The sequence below is a fragment of the Marmota marmota genome, unplaced genomic scaffold, assembly GCF_001458135.2.
Source record: "Marmota marmota marmota unplaced genomic scaffold, marMar, whole genome shotgun sequence".
Classification (NCBI taxonomy): domain Eukaryota; kingdom Metazoa; phylum Chordata; class Mammalia; order Rodentia; family Sciuridae; genus Marmota; species Marmota marmota.
Genome location: NW_025999982.1, coordinates 29,994,850 through 30,017,069, shown reverse-complemented (window position 1 = coordinate 30,017,069; position 22,220 = coordinate 29,994,850). Strand labels below are relative to the sequence as shown.

Sequence of the window (22,220 nt, the reverse complement as noted above, 5' to 3'; positions counted from 1 at the left end):
TATATATATATATATATATGTTTGTGTATAATTGAAACCTATAGTAATATAAATTTTAAAGTATGCATTTTCTTTTGTTGGTCTCCAAAACAAAGCAAAACAAAGTACACAACACTGCATCTACATTCAACAACCTTACATCATTATTCTATTACATTAATGCTCATTAGTGTTACCCTTGAACATTGAATTCAACAAATGTAGAACTCAAGTAAGTGGGTCAAAATGTCTCTATATATTCTTTTTAAATTATTTTGTAAAAATAGATCTGAATATTCAAGACTGAAATGACGTATGGTACTTTTGAAAACATTCAGATTATTTTTTCACACTATTTGTTAGGCAAATGACTAGGCATGTTGTAATTCAGGAAATAATACCCAAAATAAATAGCATAAAGAAAGATCACATAAATTTAAATATGTTAATATGGGGTTAAAAACTCTCATTAGAATCCATTGCTATCTCATGCACATCTAAGCATACTGTGGATTCAAAAGTTAGGGTGATACATGCACTGTATTCAATGATATTTGGATGGTTCATAAGGAGCCCCATAATATTGAAGTATATATGTTATAACTTAAATGAGTATTACTGTCAGTTGTTAAATGAGTGTTCTCAACACTTAATACATGAAAAATAACAACCAAAAAAAGTTGTTTCTCACTGTAACTACAATAATAAAAATTGGGGGTGTGGAATTTGGCACATTTGTTTCATTACATCATTATTCACAATGCAGCAGATCTTAGAGCATTTTGGATTTTATATTATTGGATTAGAGATGCTCAATCTGTATTATCTTCTTCATTTTTCAGATGAGGAAAATAAGGCACAGAAATGTTAAACATATTGTCTAAGATCACTGATCTAGTAACTAGAAGTTCCTTAGAACCTGGCCAATCTGACATTCACAATGTCAGTTTCACAGAAACTTAATCCCAGGTCTTGCTGAATGCAGATTTGGGCTGCAGACTGAGCATGTGCATTTCTGCTCATCTTCTAGTTGTTGCTCCTGTTGTTCTTCAGACAAGATGTGGAGAAACAAAGCTTTACACTGTTTCCTCTGGTGAGCTAGGCAGGGATGGAACAAGGAAGCAAAATAAAGGACCCCTTTTTCTCATAAATGCTTTCCATGGCACCCAATTTTTCATGCCAAAGCAAGCAGAAGATTGAGGTGCCTAGACCTGATAAAGCTTAAGCAAGGTATTTCTGTTCTGATGGCACCTGTAATATCAGGCTCATTGCCTTATAATTACATCACATTAATTTTTGAAACCAAAAAATTCTTTTAACACAAACTAAAGGAATGTTTCATGTTCATGTAAATTTACTGATATGATTAAACCTTTGGAAGAATTTGATGTTATTCTTAATATAACTTCAGAGAGAGCTATGAGATTAAATAAGATGCTCTTCATCTTGTATACTATGGGCCCTGGTTTAAATAATTCAAAATTTTCTCTAAAATGAACCTTTAAACTCTTCTAATAAGAATGGAATTTCATTAAGTTCTTTTAGTGTAATAGAAGTCTATTTTTCTATAAGCTATTTTTTTTCTCAGTAACTTAGGGGATATATGTAAATGGTTAAAACAGAATTATTACTCAGCATTCTTTAACATCCATATAACCATAAGAAATAAAAGGATTTATCTGAAATACTTTTGTTCTTCCTTTAAATATTTCTGCACTTTTGAGGTGGTGAATTTTAGCCTCATGCTACTCTAGTTTCTGCATTTCTGAAAATTTTTTAACTGCTTTTTTAGAATCTTTCAACATTTTTAAAAAAATTTCTCTAAAGTTTTCCTTCCAGAGATTTATTATTTCGACAGATAATAAACAGTTCTTGAATTTATTGTGTTTTGAATTTAATGACTTTTGTTAGCTCTGACTCATGCTTTTCTCAGTGATACATTAATTATTTTATCTTTGGATTGTTTTCACATAATGTGTATGCATAGTCGTTATCAGTTTTTTTCTGACTTCTGAGCAATAGGTAGATAACTAAGGCTTAGTGGTAATGAGTCTCTGGGAAAAGTAGTTAAGTGAGACAATGGCAAGTATTTTTTTTTTTTAAATTTCATTTATTTATGTACTTTTTTTAGTTTAGGTGGGCACATTATTATTATTATTACTATTATTTAATGTGGTGCTGAGGATTGAACCTCATGCATGCTAGGCAAGCACTCTACCACTGAGCCACAATCCCAGCCCAATGACAAGTATTTTAATCTGAAAATAAATATTAGTTGAGATGAAGAATATTTTTCTTTTTTTAAATTAATTAATTAATTTATTTTTATTAGTTGCTCAAGACAATACAATGGTCTTGACATATCATACATTTGATTCAAATAGGGTATGAATTCTCATTTTTCCATGTGTATAAATTGCAGAATCACATTGGTTAATATTTTTCTAATGAGACTTTTCTGAGTATCATCGGTATCCAACTTCTTAAGATTAATCAAATGTCCACAGGTATGCTCTTGTGCCTTTATATTTATCTCTCCCATGAGAAAAAGTAGCTTTCTTGCTGAACATGATATGTACGTATACTGGTCAACTTTTTCAAGTTGGCATTTAACATATTAATTTTTTTCTTCCAATTTGCTTGAATTTTTTTTTAAAAATATTGTCTATCCAAGTCAGAAACTGATAAACTAGCTCCATTCAGAGGATAATGCTGCTTTTGAAAATCATTTATGAAAAGGATAATAATATTAAATGATACTCAAGTCTAAGTACATAAAACTGGCATTCTAAAGAGCAGTGAGGTTAGCAAAATGTTAGAAGTCTCCTAGTTAAAGAGCTATCTAAATGGAGCTTTCCTGATAAAGGTAACTGACCTTTACCAGGTGGTGGTTCTTTCAAAAGTCCAAAAGAGTGGGTGGAGGTCCATAGCACAAAGATGGATGAATAAATAGTGAAGACATACAGCCACACAGCCTAGAAAAAGGTCAGTTCTTTCTAATAGGGCACTGGCCATTTAGGAGTGTGAAGGTAAAATTATAATTTTTAAATTGAAAATGGAATATGACATAAAAGAAGAAGATGGTAATTTTGAAGTGGGAGCTGTGATTGTATGTAGTATGTCAGGAGAGTAGACAGCTGTAGTTCAAAAAGGGAAAACACTGTTATTTTTCAGAGAAGAGATCATCGATAATCAATTACCAGTTTAATGAAAAGTCAATGAATTTAGAAAGACAGAATTTTAAAAGAGCACTTAAAACTGCTGATTTTAAGAAAACTAGAACATGGCCCATTCAAAAGTAACTTTAGAGACTCTCTGCTTTGGGGTAGGAAGTATTTTGTCAGAGAGGGAATAAAAAAATGGTGTTTACAGTATAAATAACTATGACATTTATAAAAATGCTTATGTCATGAGCAGGCAGAAGTATCAGAGGTTCCATTGTAAAGTGTGTGCATCTGGAATTTATCACGTTCAATAGAAAGTCTCTAGAAGTGTACTTTTTCAAATAAATGCTTGAATATCAGTCTTGTTATTCTTTAGTGATATGTATAAGCATCAGTAAAACCTGCTTACTGGTTTAATACCTTTTTAATGATACAATTCTGACTTATAAAAAACAAAAACAAAAGAAACTCAGGCTCCAAATTCTGGGATGAATTTTCTTCACAGGAAAAGTGCCCTTGTTGAAAGAATTAAAATTATGTGTCAATATTAGAATTTAAGAGGAAACATGGGAGAAATTAACCAACTATAGATAGGGCAGAGGGGTGGGAGGGGGAGGGAGGGGCAGTGGATTAGCAATGATGGAGGAATATGATGGACATCATTATCCAAAGTACATGTATGAAGACATGAATTGGTGTGAACATACTTTATGTTCAAACAGAGATATAAAAAATTGTTCTATATGTATAATAAGAATTATGATGCATTCTGATGTCATGTATTTAAAAAATAAAATCAATTACAAAAAAGAAAATTAGAATTTAAAATATATCTCACTAAAATAAAAGCTTCTTACTTTCTTATTTTTATAATAAGTCACAAGAAATGATTATGCATTTTTCTGGGCCAAAAAAAAAAAAAAAAAAAAGACCTAGGGAAACTAGTCATCCTTCCTGTCCCTAGCCCATTCAATATCCTCTTGTGTCCTTTTGTTTTGGTAATATCCTAACCTGATATTTGTAGGTATAATTCAGGTCTTATTAATGACATTTAAAATCACATTGAAGGCTAGGGGGCATCCAAATTACATATCTTAATTTTCTTGTTTATCATCACAGGAAGTTTTTGAGTCAGAAAGTTAACACACTATAATCCCCAATCATGGGGTCTTGAAATATGGATATATTTTTCTTTATTTGTCCAGTGATAGATACAGATCTAATTTTTTCAATAATCATGAATTGAAGCTATGAAAGGAAAATACTGTTTTCCTAGAGTCCACCTTTCACCCTTGGCAAAATGAAATCTCCCATAAAAGACCATAAAAGTATGAAAATCAGTATTTTTCTTTGTACATTCAAAAATGATAATGGAAAAAGGGTCAGAGCATATGGAAGGGAACTGGTAGAAACAGACTGTAGGGTCCCTCTTCTACATTCTGTACAGGTTGTTTTCAGGTTTTATACTTCAAGGGGCACATGTAGGCATCATTTAGTATGTTTTTTCCATTTTAGGGGAATTGCAAAGAAGACTTATGCCCCAGTTTAAAGTATATCGTAATGTTTTACCACAATGAGCCTTTCTGTTCATTTTCAAATATCATCATTTATATTTAGAAACATTTATATGTTTCTAAATACAAATTTAAAATAATGTTAAAAAATTTAACATGAATACATTATTTTCAATTATTAAGTAAAATTCATTTTAATGTAATATCCTATGTAAAATTAAAAAAAAAACACATGGAATTATGGAAGGAAATATCAGAATACTCCTGTGATCTTACTGAGGCAAGAATTTATCATTCCAAGGAAGGTGTAAATCCTAAATTTTTATATAACTCAGTTGTACTCTGAAAATTTCATAATCATGTTGCTATATAATAGCTAAGCTCTATTTAGGACTTCTTCTACACCGGCACTGAGCTGACATTTTCCATATTTTAACTTATATAATCCTTATAGCAACCTTATGGAGTAGCCAAATAATTACCATATATTGCAGAACAAGACACTGAGACCATAAGTTAAATACTTCATTGAAGTTAGTTTGTGAATGTAGATTGAAGGGAAAAAAATCCAGATATTTCTTACCCAAAATGCAAGCTGTAACTGTTTTGCTTCTATACTGTAGCTCATAAGATATTATGTAAGAACCTCATTTTTTTCTTATTGGGTGTTTTTGTTGTTGTTGTTGTTGTTCTATTTTATTTTTTATTATTTATTTTTATTGAAATTTATTTTTAAAACTATACATTAAAATATAAAAGTTCGGTATTATCATGGTATCATATTAATGTATAAACTACATAACATTTAAATCAGTTTAAACAAATTTGTTTCTTCAAACATTTGTCACTTATTTATAGTGAAAACTTTAATACACTTAAAGTAACAACTCAAAGTCAACCTTATTTTCACATTTTATAAGTGATTTCTGAATTATCTATCTAGGGAAAAGCTAAGCATAGGTAAGAAAAACATGGGTTAGTTAACTTACAAATATATATCCATCGCTTCTTGCTTACTAACATTACATGATTTTACTTAATGTGTCAATGTGTGGATCTAAGATGAATATATTTCTCAGCAATTCTTGTGGTTAACAGTATTTAAATGAAACAATTTTAAACAATGAAATGTAACTAGGAATAATTGGGCAAGATTTGGGAATCTTTAAAGGAAACATTTCATCTTGAATGCAACATTTATAACCTTTGCATTCCTACTTCATTTAGTTTGAAATAAAGATGTGATACATAACAGGCAGCATTTTTGAGATAATGAAGAAAAAGAGTACATTCTTAAAGATGGCAGAGTTTAGAAAGCCTGGATACCATTGAGTTTCTTTATTTATGAGAACAAAAAGAAACTATTCTAAGAGTTAAATAATGTTTCAGGGTGACTTTGACCAGCAAGTGAATGGAATTTCAATTTGCTATAGAATATAAAATTCATCACATAGACAATTTGCTTTTGTCTTAAATAATGTTAATTCAAATTGTTTGTTTTCATAGACACTTAGAAGGATGGCAAAAGATATTCTTGTATTGTTGAAAAAAATACTTTCCTCTATGGCTAAATATATTTTATTTCATATTAGAATAACAAGAAATTGGTCTTAGAAAGGGAGAGTGTAATTTAAAAATTGAAGGGTGCCAAGCATATCAATATTTCAATTGTATAATCATTTCATGTGAATCCAATATAAATTTTAATGTAAGGGGATAGGGTTTTTTCAATGTTGAAGACTGAATAAAGGATAATTTTTTTAAAAGAACTGTAAAGCAATCCTAAAATTATACCCAAGTGAACAAACAAAATCACTGTAAAACTAAAAATCATTTATAAAAATGTAGAATGAAGAAAGGAAGAAAAGAAGAAATAAAAGAATAAACTAGTTCACTGTGCAAAATAATGAAATACATTTGTTTTAATTGAAAAAATAAATCAGTACCATGAAATGATTCATTTTAATTTTGTTATTGCTTTTTATTATATATATATATATATATATATATACACCTTTGTCAAAATAGAGCCAAGGTGAGTTTTTGTATAGGGAAATGAATTCTGAAAATAGAACATGCAATTTCATATTAACTGTTACTTAGAATAAAAATAATGATAAAAAGAAAGTTTACCATCAATAGGAAATGACTTTCTCAAATAGAAAAAAAAATTGCCAATTAAAATATTTGTTCTGATCCACATGTGGTGGCATGTGCCTATAATCCAAGTGGTTTGGGAGGCTGAGGCAGGAGGATTATGAGTTCAAAGCCAACTTCAGGTACAGTGAGGTGCTAATCTGCTCAGTTAAACCCTGTCTCTAAATAAAAATTATAAAATAGGCTGGGGATGTGGCTCAGTGGTTAATTGCCCCTGAGTTCAGTCATCCCAAATACTATATATATATATATATATATATATATGAAAAATGTCTGATTTTTTTAATAAAAGAAAAAAATGCTATAATTCTGTAAGATATATTTGAAGTAGGGATTAAGAGGTATGGGAAAAGAGAAATAATCAAAGTTGAAAAAGAACTGGAATTGGAAAAGTAAATTTTAACTATTCTCACAGAGCAGCTATGTATAGAATACTATATCTTACTACTCAGAGACTTAGTTCTGGTTGTGCCTGTAGCCTGATTGTCTTTTCTCCTTATTACGATCAAAGAAATAGATGTTTATCAAAACTGAAGTTTCAGATGATAACCCCCTAAGGGCATCCAATTATTTTCTTCTTCTTCATCCAGCTACTGGGAGATGGAAATTGATTGACAGATGACTCTGGGGTCCAATCCTCCAGGCCCAGTGGTGTGCCTCAAGATTGAATCAATGTTGAGACTTCTAAGACTCTTTCAAGGACACCCTAGGGGGACCTAATTGAGATCCAAGGGATAGGACATAATTCATTTTCAACTATCAATAGCTCCCAGCCTGAAGAAGTATACTTAGGCCCAGAAACAGCTTGAAGAAGTTACAGGAGGCAAATCAGATCTAGATTCCTTGTACATCAGCATACTCATTGGAGAACACAGAAGAGCTTCATACTTTAGATAGTGAGTAGTGTTACTTTTCCACTGGATTGTCCATCTTTCTTATTCCACTTCTGCTGTTATAATGAAGTATCATTCGTTGAATAGTTGAGTAGTTGACAATAGTTGAATAGTTTATAAACAGCATGAGTTTATTTTTGACAATTTTGAAGGCCAAGAAGCCCAAGATCAACGTATCAGAACATTTGCTAGTACCTGGTTTTGGTTCATAGGTGACATCTTTATACTCTGTTCTCATGGTATGGAGGGACAAAGAAGCTCTGTGGGTCTCTTTTATAAGGGCACTAATTCCATTCAAGAAATATCGGACCTCAGGACATTATAATCTCTTCAAAACCCCAATGTGATACCTATGTATTGGTAATTAGGCTTCAACATACGAATTTTGGGTAGATATATTTAGAAAATAGTCCTACTGTACAATGAGCTTCATGAATTTGATAGTAGCTATTTCTCCGACTTTAGTGTCCTTCTTCTGTTTCTCCCAAAACTTTTCCACAACCTTTCAAATCTAACTCTAAAACTACATTCCAGAAGTTTTTCCTAGGTTTCATGTCATTCTCTTCATTCAAAACTCTTTTCTTGAGTTTCAAGGTTTTGTAACTGGCACTTATTGTATATTTATAGTAATAGTTTGCTTACTTCTTGTGACTGCTTGATGAAAAGGAGATTATTTTGGATGACAGCAGAAAATGTTTCCAGAGATTAGCTACCTGTCTTGATAACGTATACATTATAAAATGTAACTTACTGTTTACTGGAAGTTTTAGAAGTTTCTCCTCAGTTAGATTCATATGCTTCATATGTCTAGAAAGCACAGATACACCAGCCTTGCAATAGCACACAGTTCAAGTATTTCCCAGTCCAGCTTCATTCTACTTTCTGGAAATGGCTCTGTGAGTGAAATTAGCATATGGCCAATTTGCTGGATGCCCAGAGGTTCTTGGATCATGCTGATATATCTTTATCTACTCATTAGGATTATGGCTTGAAATTTGGTTTTCTTGAGTTTATGCCTATTACTCTTGAAATTATTATAGATAAACAATTCATTCACATTATGTTCCACTTGCTCCTTCTATGAAATGGATTAATTAAGGCTAATCTAAAAGCATACTTAAAAAGAATAAAATAGACCTTATTATTGCTGTATGTATATACGTGACTATATGACCAATGTGATTCTGTAACCTGCACACTAAGAAAAATAAGAAATTATACCCCATCTGATTCAAATGTATATGTCAAGATCATTGTACTGTCATGTGTAACTAATTAAAACAAATTTTAAAAAAGTAATCACAGAACAGTTAAAAAATTAATTAATTAATTAATTAAAAATATGTTGACCTACCTCAAATTATATGTAATGTGTTCACAATGGGCAAGAAAAAGGAAATGATCTTCTAGTTATATAATATCTTTGTCATTACTAGGGCAACATTTAAAGCAGTATGTCAATAATTGATATACATGCATACACATACCTGTTTGTGTGTGTATTTGATTTTATAATTTTTATATGTTGATAAGTTCTCTTTCAGTAAATGTAAATGTCTTTCTCTATACCATTGAAATTAGCATTTTTCAAAAGCTCTTCTTGAATACCAATGAATACCAATGCTATACCAATGAAATTAAAAATGGCCTTTTATTTCAAATGAAGAAATCTATGTAATGGGTAAATTCTGACCTTATTGTCAGATAAAACTGTGCAGGTCTCCATGATTTGACACTTACTAGCTTATTCTTAAAAACTACCAGATTTCAAAAAGATCCTCAAGTTAGGAATTAGACTTATGGCTGATTCCATGTGATAATCATAATTCTAAGCCCGATTTGCCATCATTTATTCATTCCCAACAATTCCATATGGCAGAAAAGTGTAATGACAAAGAGAAAACAAAACTAATGTTTAAATTGCTCTTGGTGTGTAGAGGGGGGTGTCATAAAGAAATAGAAATTTACGCTTGAGGTAAAGAAGAAATAATATATTAAATACATTCTGATGTTGGTGTTCTGAAGACTGCTTAATGATAACATTAAAAGTCTTGGCATTACTGGAACAGTGAGGGCCACTGAAGGAAGAAGAGACATGATGTTGCATGTCACTGGGTCAGAGATGTATTGGGAACCTGTGAGCACAGGCTCATAAACATCAGCAAGACTAGCAAATGCATTCAAGCCTTTAAGGCAGATCAGGAGATTTAGTTAATTATGAGAACAAAGAAGAGTCTCCATGAAGGTGGAATTTAGAGCACTAATGGCCATAGCTTGGAGAGAAAATTTCAGCACAGGGTTAGGAAAGACAGTTTGGGGAAACCACTGGAGATATAGAAGTAGATAGATCACACACACACACACACACACACACGAATATTAGATATAGATATCAGGTAATTAGGACTTAGAGACATGAGGTTTGCATGGATTGTTGACTTAAATTGTCAGCAAAAGTGGTGTATGTGCAAGACAAATCTTACATTCAATTTAACTCAGGAATTGCAAACACAGGGATTGATGTGGAGAATAAAAAGGGATATTAAACATATATATATATATATATATATATATATATATATATATATATATATATATTTTACACATACCTGTGGATAAGTAATTTATGCACAAAGTATTTAATGAAATCCCCAACAAAGTATGTTTACTTATGTATATATACCTACATAATGCACATGTATAATATATGCATAACATATATGTACATATGTTTATAAATGGAAGCAACAAAATGCTGAGACTACATAGAGTAAGTAAGGAAGTTCAAAATATTGTTACTGTGTTTGTTTCAGAATGCAATCTCATGAAAGCCAGATAACCTAAAGAGGCAGTAGAATTATTTATTTTTATTTTAAGAGATAATATTAACACTTTGAGAAAAGCTAGCTCTAAGGTAACTATGAGTTTAAATAATCTGGACAATGGACATCTCACGCTAGCAGCCTTAAATAAGGAACGTTTTTCTTTCTTTTCTTTTTTTCCTCCAAGAATTGTCATCATAGTAGTTTTATGTTAAGTATTTATGGCCAATTACAATGGGTAGAAAATAGTTTAAACAGTTGACCTATGATCCTGTTTTCCCTAATTATCAGAGAAATTTTCCAGGGAAAAAGAGAGGTGGTGAAATAGTCACCTCTTTGTAAACAATGAGAGTAGACCTCTGAGTGAATTAACCAAGGACACTTGTGAAGAGAACCATTTTTATCTATTAAATGGTCTTCATAGTATGTTTCTGGTTTAAGCTTGTGCATGATAAACTCACTTAAGATATATGAATTTATGAAACAGCTCTTAGACAATATTGCATAAGCTATATGCTCTTAAAATGTAAAATGGCACTATTATATGGATTAAATTCTCCTTGCTGTATGAGATGACTAATAAAACTCATTAGTGATCTTATCTCCTAATCTGGGTCAGAGAAAACAAGCCCCATGTGGGAAGGAAAGGTCTTGAGAACCACCTGTGAAATTCTACACTTCTTCCTGTTTCTTTCCTACTTCTTCAATAAAGCTTGATACTGGGTAAGATCTTTAATGCATGGTAACTTGATTGGGCACTCTGATTATTTATGTCCTCAGATTTTGTTATAAGCAGGATTGTCCTTCAGTTCAATGAATGAAAGTCTTGTATTAGGAAAATAAAATAATGAATGTTTACTCTTCATCCTTGGTATAAAAAGATAAAAGACTTGAGGTAAATTCTGGAGGATAATCTTACCAATAGAATTTGGATGAAGTAGACATTGTTTGGCATCAATTAGCTAAGTCAATTGAGAGCAAATACAAGGCAAAAGAAAATGCAGCAAAAGCAATATATTCATCTGCTGTTTTACAGCTCTCAGGAAAATCTTCATCAGTACTGTCCAGTAGAACTATAATGTGAGCCATATATGGAAGCCATATTTGTAATTTAAAAATTTCTAGTAACCACATTTAATTAAGTAAAAGGAAATAGGTGAAATTAATATTAATGTTATAATTTATTCAATGTAATGCTTTCAAAATATTATTTCACTACATAATCAATATAAAAATCATTAGTATGCTAAACTCTATTAATAATTTCATACTGAGACTTCATAACCCAGATGTATTTTATACTTATAATGCATCTCTATTAAGACTAGCTATATTTCCAATGCTCAAGCTGTGCTCAGTATGTGGCTTGCAGTGAACGTATTGGCTAGAGCAGGCCTAAACTCTGGAAGGAAAAAAAAAAGAGAGAGATGAGAGTGAAAATGTGTAAGACTAATTTTTTTCTACCACTGGAATATTGTCTTATGACTTTTTTCTTTCTGGAGAGAGATACGTTTACAAGCAAATTGTAGCAAATAAGACCATCAATTGCCCCAAAGACTACTAGATTAGAAAGTCAGACGACTTCTGAAAGTTGAATGCACTCTATTAAACATCTCAGACATTATTAAGCAGACACTTGTTGAATCACTATTTGCATAGCTTCTTAGTCTTAATTATCAGGAAGGTACTTTTTGAATCGTAGATAGTATTGAACAAAAGGCATTATTTAGGTGAGGACAGGATTCCATGGAGGCAGCAAGCTTTTGTGAGCAGACACAATGCATCTGGATGATAGGGCAGGGATTTACTGCAGATCACATGTGGTTAGACCAACACAAATTCAAGAATAAAGAACAGTCCCATCTTCCATCCTTTGCCTCAAACTCAGTAATTCTTCTTAAGGGTATGGAATGCTATTTCTACAGGTAACATTAGACTTCTTTTTCATGAATAGATATTATATTAACATCTATTCATTTAACTTGTTGACATCTAGTTACTACTATGTGGGGAAAGGCTGGATTTCTATAGTTCTACGCACTGGGTATACCTTACTTCTTGTGAAGTCAGTTTCTAGAAAAACATATATTATATTCTGGATATTAATGCCCTATCTGAGGAGCAGGTGACAAATCTTTTCTCCTGTTCTCTGGGCTCTCTCTTCACTCTCTCTTCACATTTGTAATTGTCTGTTTAGCTGTGAAGAAGTTTTTAATTTTCAGCTATCCAACTTAGCATATATCCAAAAGATTTAAAATCAGCATACTTCAGTGATGCAGCCATATCAATGTTTATAGAAGCAAAATTCACAGTAGCCAACCTATTGAACAAACAAACCTAAGTGCCCTTTAAAAGATGAATGGATGAAAAAATTCTGATACACATATACAATGGAGTGTTACTTATCCATAGATAAGAATGTCATTATGGTAATTGTCCATAAATGGATACAACTGGAGACTATCATGCTAAGTGAAATAAGACAGTTCCCAAAAGTAAAAGGTCAAATGTTTTCTCTAATATTCAAAAGCTATTTCAAAATAACATCTTGGAGGTACAAAAATATAGAGAAAAGATCAGTGTAGTAGAAACAGGGGATTGAAGGGGAAAGGGGAGGAATGGTATGAGGAAATAACTGTGAAATGAATCTGACTTGATTTTTCTATGTACATATATGAATATAACACAGTGAATCTCACCACCATGTATATCTATAAGACACTAATTTAAAAAACCTATGAATAAACAGCAGGAAGAACAGTAGAATAGAAGGAAGGGAATAGGGGAAGAGAGAAGGAGAGGGAAAGGAAAAGAACAGGGAACTGAATTAGAACAAATTATACTCCATTTTTATGATTTTGTCAAAGTGAATCCTAATGTTATGCATAACTAAAAAGAACTAATAAAAGAAATAAGGAAAAAATTTTCATTATGATATAGGCATATGATGTACAGTATATCCTCTATTCACTTTCTTAGTCCCTGGGAAGGTATCATAGATGGAAAAATTTCATTATTGTTGGACAGAAATGACACATCAATTTTAAATTAATTGTGTTTGAAAAGTAATTAAATCATCAGATTCTCTGCCTCAAAGAGTGATGGTGAATCAATGTGTATCAATGGGTTTGTTTGTTCATTGACAGAATTAAATAAAAATTTGACATATCAATGATAAACTATTAACTATAAAATATTTGGGAAATTTAATAACACTTTATTTAAAGTTTCTATTTAATAAAGTGCCTTTGAAAGGCTGGTGATGAAACTCAGTGGTAGAATGCTTGTTCAGCATGTACATGGCCCTGGATTTGACCCCCAATACCACAACAAATAAAATAAGTAAAAAAATAAATAAAAATGCCTATGGAACAGATTAGATGACAAACATGAATTTGGCCATTGAAAATCCTATAATAAAATGTCTCTACCAAGACATATACATAAGTTCAAGTAAAAGTGACTGAACAAAGAGTAGAGGAACTAGTTAAAGAATGTCACAATGTTAGTCACAGATATGTGACTACATATTGCAGTGCAAGGTCACAATAACAACCTTAATAGACAGAATTCGTGTCCCCATTTAATGGCTCAAATCTTGGTGTTCACTGGGAAGTTAATAGGCATATTATACTGCATATTATCATAGAAAATGTATAATATCAAAAATATGATAAGAATTTGTAAGTCCAATTGGCAAATTAAGCATAAAAAAGTTAAAGCTTCTGTCCTGTGATGAATTTGTAGCACTATTGGTGGGTGAGGGGACACTTTGGAAGAAAGGAGAAAAGACTGGGGTAACCTTATAAACATGATAATTGAACTTCCTACTAAAGTGACCATTGGTACTAGATATTATATATGTAATAATTTTAACAGATGTCCCTGGATTTTGATTGCTTACCTAAACAAACATTATTTATGGAGAATGATGCATAAACTATACAACTCTGGAGTATAAAACATAGATGTTTGATGTTTTAAACTCTTACTGTCTGGTAACCTTTACACCTAGAAACAGAATAGAAACCTTTTCTATTAGTTGGGGTAGAAAGGTCAAGTCTGATGTGGAAAGCAAGTGTCCAGGGAGTGAAAAGGGATGGGCTTGGTCTCTCCCTGCATTGTCTGGCTTTCTGATTGCTTGATCTTAAAAGCATTACTAAAGCTTGATATGAGAAAAATTCTCTTGGGTGATGTTAGTTCAGAGTGTTCTGTGTTCTGGAAACATTGATTTACTGAAAAATTCTATACTAAGAAGAGATTGATATTTAGATTATAAACTGCTATTTTTGCATATGGATTTTGAAATTTAGTTTTATTTTTCTATTTTTTATAGAGATTTCATATTTCCTTTGTGTTTTGTCTTGCCTCTAAAAGGACAATATAAAAACAAATGGAGTTGAGGTAACCCAGTAATGGGGTATAGGAAGGGAATATGCTCGAGAGAAAACTGGGAAAGCTGTTAATTGAGAGAAACAAACTGAAAATAAACACCTGACTGAGACCTTTCTGGCTTGCATTGAGTGGAATAAGAAAACTGAATGGGGGATATGGTTCTCTCTATATATTTAGATAGATTGTGGAACATTAATTTCACTGTAGAATCAATAGGTTCACTTGAAAATGTGAAAGGTTCCCACTGTTAAAGTTTATGGGGTAGGGACAAACTTGAAGCACTTCCTAAGGCTGGTGTTATTTGTTACATATTGCATAAAGTTTACACAGTGAACTTCAATAGACAAAGGTTTTGAATTAATCAAGACGTGGACTAGAAGATAAGTTTATTCTATAACTTTGTGTTCTTAACCAAACTTACTTGTTATTGTCTAATATTCAAAATTTGGAGGCCTCTATGGCTGAAATGCATATGTCATTGTTGTAGGCTAAGATGCCTCTTATAATCAATTAAAAAAAAGGACAAAACAACTCAAGAAGGTTTGGGTAGGACATTTCTGATACCTGATGCTATTGATTTCCTTCTTTTATGGGCTTAGCTATATTCCTGTTTGAAAGAGTCTATCTTGAAGGTCAGACTTAATAGTTTACTGAATTAAAAGTGAAGAAGAATAAAAAAGTGGGAAGAATAAAAAGTGGCTTCTAGATAGAGTGTAAATTAATTTACCCTGCCCTTCATTCTTCTTCATAGGCCAATTGATGGTAAGTATTAGGTATTGCTTCTCTGGAAATTCATCATTTTTTAATTTTTAAATCATCTTTCTTTGTAATATATCTGTGCTTTCCACTTGGAAAAAATAACAGGGTTTGGGGCTGTCATTTATTACTTGGAAGATATCTCATCCTCTGGAAGTTTTGGGGTGCAGTTTTGGTTGGTCTTTCTTTGCATTTCATTGCTTTTATTTCTTGGATCCCTTTTTATCTTGAGACTACTTTTCTTACATTTGGTGTGTCAATCTAGAAAATCTGTATCCAGAGAATCTAGAAATTTCTCAATCCATTTCTGACAACCGCATTTTGTAGTTGCTCAAGGCTTTTTGACAAGATTTGGGTATCATGCCTTAAACTAAAAATGGTAGGTTTTGTCTTGAGTATCTTTTCAGTATACCTCTTTTGAAAAGCTGTGGCAGGAGTTAGTGAATGGTTAGGAGTTTTGGTCCTCACGATTGTGGTTCCCAGCCAACTAAGCATTTATCCTAATCCACATTGTAATTTATTGTCTCCTATGACTCCATTTGTTTGGGTTCGCTGGCCAGCCAGGGTGAGTAAGTGAAATACCACTCCTATATTCTGGCAAACATTACATCATTTCATGAATATGTGGAATAGACAGGGTGTAATACTCTCTTTTCTTGATAGGAAAAAAAAGCTTAATCAATGCAGAAACACTTGCTGGTTGGCAGTGAAGTCTGTATCATTGATTTAAGAATTCAGCAGTTACAGATACTGCTAGGGGTCTCTCTTGCATCAATTATTATGGAAGTCATGTCTTTAAATAAAAAAAAAAATCATATCTCTTAAATCAACTTCAGTTGGTGGTGATAACACAGTTGTAAAGCTTATTTTCCTTTGACTAAACACAAGGTAAGAGACTGTGAATCTTGTTTTTCATAAGAATTTATTAGGTTGTTATGATAACGTTAAATCTCTAGATTCATCAGGTGTGTACAGTTAGCATCTGAAACTTACACTTAAGAGCAGTCACTTCAACTTTAGTGTAATATATGGGAGAGGAAAAAAGAATAGCACCAATTATTGGCTTTATTTAAACAACATTTTAGAGTATGTTTTGTTTTCTAACTCCTGCTCTTCCTAGTAATCCTGAGTAATCTGTGATGGGAATGAGAATAGTTTAGAAGGGGTAATTGTATGGACTGCCAAAATGAATTTTGTAGTAAGAGAAGTGATACAGACCGAAATAATCCAGATTCAATTTTGTTAATTAATATCAAAGCACTTTTAATTTTTTAAACTAACATGGGATGTAGTATTTCTAGGACTCTCAGTAGTCTTGCAACCTTTTTTTTTCCCCCTACTCTTTTATTATTTCAGGGATAAGTCAAGACATATCTCCTTCCTTTTGCTGTCTCATCTGTCTCTTTGGCTGAGAGTAATCAACCTCTTTGGGATATTTATAGGGAATATAATACTATCCAAAATTCTAAAAAACTTTTAATAAGAATTATATTTTACAAATAATTTTCATCAAATATATATTGAAAAATGAAAATTTAATAAAATGTTTAAGAAGATTACAGCATGCTTTAAGATGCCATGGTATTTAATAATTATATTTTACTAAACACTATGTGACATTATGTCAGTATCTCACATGTATTTTTCATATTTTATTCTCTTTGTATAGATATTATTGTCTCAAGTTTGCAGAAAAAGAATATGAAACTCAGATACTATAAAATAACTCACACCCACTCACATAGTAAAAATCATGGCTAGGTATCAAATCAAGCTGCATCTGACTGAAACACATAATCTTAAGCACTATACTGCAGGGCCTGAAATAGCAATAAATATTGCATGTCATCAGCAATTTCAAAAGATCAAGCTACTATCTGTCCTATGACTTTGTATTAATGATTTGGTATGGAAAATACATCTATTGTACATAAAACAAAATATTATTATGGTACAAATTTCTTGATAATTAACCCTAATCTACATAATTGAGGAATATAAATGGTTCAGATTTACAACCAACTATATTAAATTTCTATATTCTGAATTTCTTTAAAAAAAACTTCATTGTCAAATTTTGTGTCATCTTAAGAAAATGTTGTTTTCTCCACTGCCTTACATGCTATCAATAACATCACATGGGGCCAATGTCTTTGATTAACTCCAAAACACTGGAACACTGTTAATTAAAAATTAGAATAATCACAAATGTTAATTAAGAAATTAAACTTTGACAAAATACACTACTGGGGAAAACTTATTGTACTTGTTTTTTCCAGTTAATAATACAAGAAAATATTTCCTTATTGCTAAAATGATACAGAAATAACTTGAGAGGGGCTGGGATTGTGGCTCATTGGGAGAGCGCTAGCCTCACACGGGCAGGTTCGATCCTCAGCACCACATAAAAATAAAGGCATTGTGTTGTGTCCATCTACACCTAAAAAATAAATATTAAAAAAAAAGAAATAACTTGAGAAAAGCTAAGATTGGGCATTATGCTCAAAGTAATTTTAAAATGTTGCACTAAATGATAATATAGTAATGCAATGAATCTCATGCTTTATCTCAATGTACTCTTTTCTTCTCTTTATTTATAAATATAACTAAAAAATTATTATTCAAATATTAAAGATGTCCTAATTTAATTTCTTTATTAATATTTAACATATGCCCTAAATTAAACATCTTAGAGTTGAACTGAACCCAGAAACACTCTGCCACAGAGCTACATCTCCAACCCCACTCCTTTTGGTTTTCAGTTAATACAGGGTCTTGATAATTTGCTGGGGCTGGCCTCAAACTTGGGATACTTCTGCTTCTGACTGCAGAATAGCTGGGATTACAGGTGTGTAATACTGCATCTAGATATTTTTAAAATGTGTTTAAATTGATTCTTCCACTCCCTACCCATAACTACCTTGTAAAGTAAATAAAGAATATCATGTTATTATTGTTTTGAGGTGAAAACAAGAACAATTTAGGATAAGTAAACATGTATTTTAAGATCAACTTAAATAAACTTTATTGAGCTTGAAAAAAATTATTCACTTTCTAGTTCCAATTTTCTTTTTCACAGCTTCATTTCCTCTCTCATTTGCAAAGATAATATAGTTTTATAACTTGACTTTGTTTTTTCCTAACAATGGACACATGTTCCTGCTTTAGGGCTTGATGAAATAACCCCTATTGTTTCTTTTCCTTTACTGTCTTCTTTACCTAGGAAACCTTACTCATCTATAAGCTGATTCATCTCCATGTTTCCTTTAAGCAGAATTTATCACTTATTCATATTTTTTGCAGAAATTTGAAATGAAATTTATTTTCTGGTTCATGTATCCAAAATTACTTTAAAAATGTTTTTTTTTAAATAATATCTACAATGGGAAATATGATGGTTAATGAAATATATAAAAATACTGCCATTACAAGTTTCCTGTGTTCCAACGACCACTAGCACTTTATTATGATATGCTCTTAACCCTTACCTGTTCCTGAATATGCAGAGAGGATATGGAAATTAGGAATTAAAGTGTCTTTTTGTCTTTGTATCTCCAGCACCAAACATACCTGTCAATTAATAGTTAATTATTATATTTTTATTGATTTAAAAAATAAATGACAGTTGAATGTGTTACAATTCTTATTATACATATACAGCACAAATTTTCATATCTCTGGTTGTATAAAAAGTATGTTGACACCAATTCATGTCTTCATACATGTACTTTGGCTAATGATGTCTATTACATTCCACCATGCTTGCTAACCCCTGTCCCCTCTCTAACCCTGGTATCAAGTATTTTCTTAGAGCAAAAATAATGTACTAAATCAATAAATGAGATGACATTAAACTAAAAAGCTTCCTCCCATTAAAGGAAACAACCAAAAGCACGAAGAGCAAGCCTACAGAATTGGAGAAAAATCTTGCCACCTGCTTTTCAGGTAGGGTATTAATAGTCAGGATATAAAAAGAAGAAAAAAAAAACTTTAACACCAATAACCCAATGAATGAATAGGCAAAGGACACAAAACAGACACTTCTCAAAGAAAGAAATATGAACGGTCCATAAATATATGAAAAGTGTGCAACATCTCTAGCAATTAGAGAAATGCAAATTAAAACTACACTGAGATGTCATCTCATACCAGTCAGAATGGCAATTATCAAGAATACATGTAACAATAAGTGTTAGTGAGGATGCGGGCAAAAAGGTATGCTCACACTGCTGGTAGGAGTGCAAATTTGTGCAAACACTCTGGAAAGCAGTATGGATATCCCTCAGAAAACTAGGAATGTGCCACCATTTGTCCCAGTTATCCAGCTCCTCAGTATATATTCAAAGGTATTTATTCATGATACAGTGAAACAACCACATCATTGATTATAGTAGTACAATTAAAATAGTTAAGATATGGAGGCCACTTAAGTGCTCTTCAATAGATGAATGATAAAGAAAATGTGATACATATATACACAATGAAATATTACTCAGCCATATGAAAGAATGACTTTATGGCACTTGCTAGTAAATGAATGGATCTGGAGACTCATGCTAAGTGAAATAAGCCAATACCAAAAAGTCAAATGTTGAATGTCTTCTCTAGTATATGGAAGGTAATCCACAATAAGGGAAGGGATAAGAAATATAAAGATGAATAGAAATTCAGTGGAGTAATCAACAGGGAATGAAGGAAGTATGGGAAAGGAAAGACAATAGAATGAATCTGACACAACTTTCCTATGTACGTATATGAATATATGTAGTGAATCTCACCATAGTGTATATCCACCAGAAATTAATTTTAAAAAATACCTATGGGTAAATGACAGAAATATGAATGGAGTAGAGGAAAGGGGGAGGGATTAGGAAGAGAAAAGGGGAAAGGGAGGTACTGGGGACTGAATTAGAACAAGGTATATTTCATGCTTCTATAATCATGTCAAAATGGATCCTACTGTCATATATAGCTAAAAAGAACTGATATATTTTTTTTAAAAGTAAAGTAAAATGATTAAAGTTAAAAATTACAATTAAGACAGAGTAAATCATTTTTATATAAATGTAATTTTTGTCATTTTTGCCTGAATCATATTGGAATTTATTTTAATTAATATTTTAAAAACTTAGATTTAACCTTTAAATTTAATAAACATTTTATACACCCAATACAAACTTAATAGCTAATAACTGTAGGGCTTACAAACTTAGGTATAGTTGTTTGTTTTAAATACCCTGGTGATTGAATAGCTAGAAGCCATAGCAGCTGTCTTACAAAAGAAAATGTCTAAAGAAGCAGAAGCTACTTATATGACTTTAGGGTTCTATCACATACAATATATTACTTCAGAGCAGTAGCTTCTGAAACTGGTCAAATAACAATTTATATTTAAAAAATGTCTCAAGTATGTCAATCTTCCTTGCAATATTTGATATAAAAATGAAAATATAAATAAGGAAAAACTTTAGTGTCCAAAAGAAAAATTAGGTCAATATCTTACTATATTGAGACAGTTTTATCTTGGAAATGTAATTTTTCTTCCATAACATTTATGGCATATGTCTTCCATGTTATTGGGCATAAAGTTATTCAGTACTAGTGTTATTCATATTTTTTAAAAATAGTATAGTTCATTTACATTTTAGAATTCTTGTGGGTCCTATCTTGAAAACACTTCCCATCCTCAATACCTCATGTATCTGCAAATAGACCATAGATGTCAGTGTGTCCACATTGGAAAGAGCAGGTAGTGCCGCAACCTAAATTTCCCTGGAATTAATGAGTAATTGCGGGACTATTAATTGCTCAAAGACAGTGCACCAAACAGAAGTGTAGGCAAATACTAATCTTAATAGTCCATAAACAACTTAAATGGACTGTTATTACAGGACTCAACAATTTTACTTGGTATAAAAAAGTGGACACTGAAACAGAGAGCAACCTCAGAGACCTTTTGCTGTTGCAGTATAGTATTATATGGAGTTTCTTCTTAAGGAGAAATTGTTTATCTTTGTTGGTGATTTCTAAATCTTTCACTTACAATCTCTTTTTTCTTCTTTTTAAATTTCCCAGCAAGATCTGTCATCTACTCTCATGATTTCCATATTTAATTCTGAAGATTATTAAGTCTCCAGGAGTTACACATCCTACCACAGGATGAACACATGGAAAAGCATATAGGTAAAGTGTCATGTCCTGTAAATTACATTTGGGGCAGGTACTGCTAACATGTCTTCTCACATGAGTTATCACTGTGAAGAAATTGACCAATGGGGTGATATGATTCTCCACTGTAAATCTGCTTGTTTTGTCTCATTTACTATACTATGCTTGATAGAGGACTAAATGACCTCTGGTGTGTCTAATAAAATTTGTAAGTTTTAGCTTTTTTAACTGTTTCTTTTTGTAAGTACAAGAATGTCACCTTCCAATATCTTTTCATGCTAGAAACTAGAAATCTCAAAGAGTGTATTTTAAAATGATAAATCAGGGTCTGTGGTTTTGGCTTAGTGGTAGAGCACTCACTTAGCACATGCA

The 22,220-nt window shown here is 31.7% G+C and overlaps 1 long non-coding RNA gene across 1 annotated transcript in view; it reads left to right on the top strand.

Moving 5' to 3' along the window:
- Positions 1 to 22,214, top strand: part of LOC125617499 — a 29,932-nt gene extending 7,718 nt beyond the window's left edge. Inside the window, exons 3-4 of the long non-coding RNA XR_007348547.1 lie at positions 18,443 to 18,528; positions 21,756 to 22,214. This is a non-coding gene — a long non-coding RNA (uncharacterized LOC125617499). The remainder of the gene's footprint in view (positions 1 to 18,442; positions 18,529 to 21,755) is intronic.
- Positions 22,215 to 22,220: the final 6 nt, after the last annotated feature.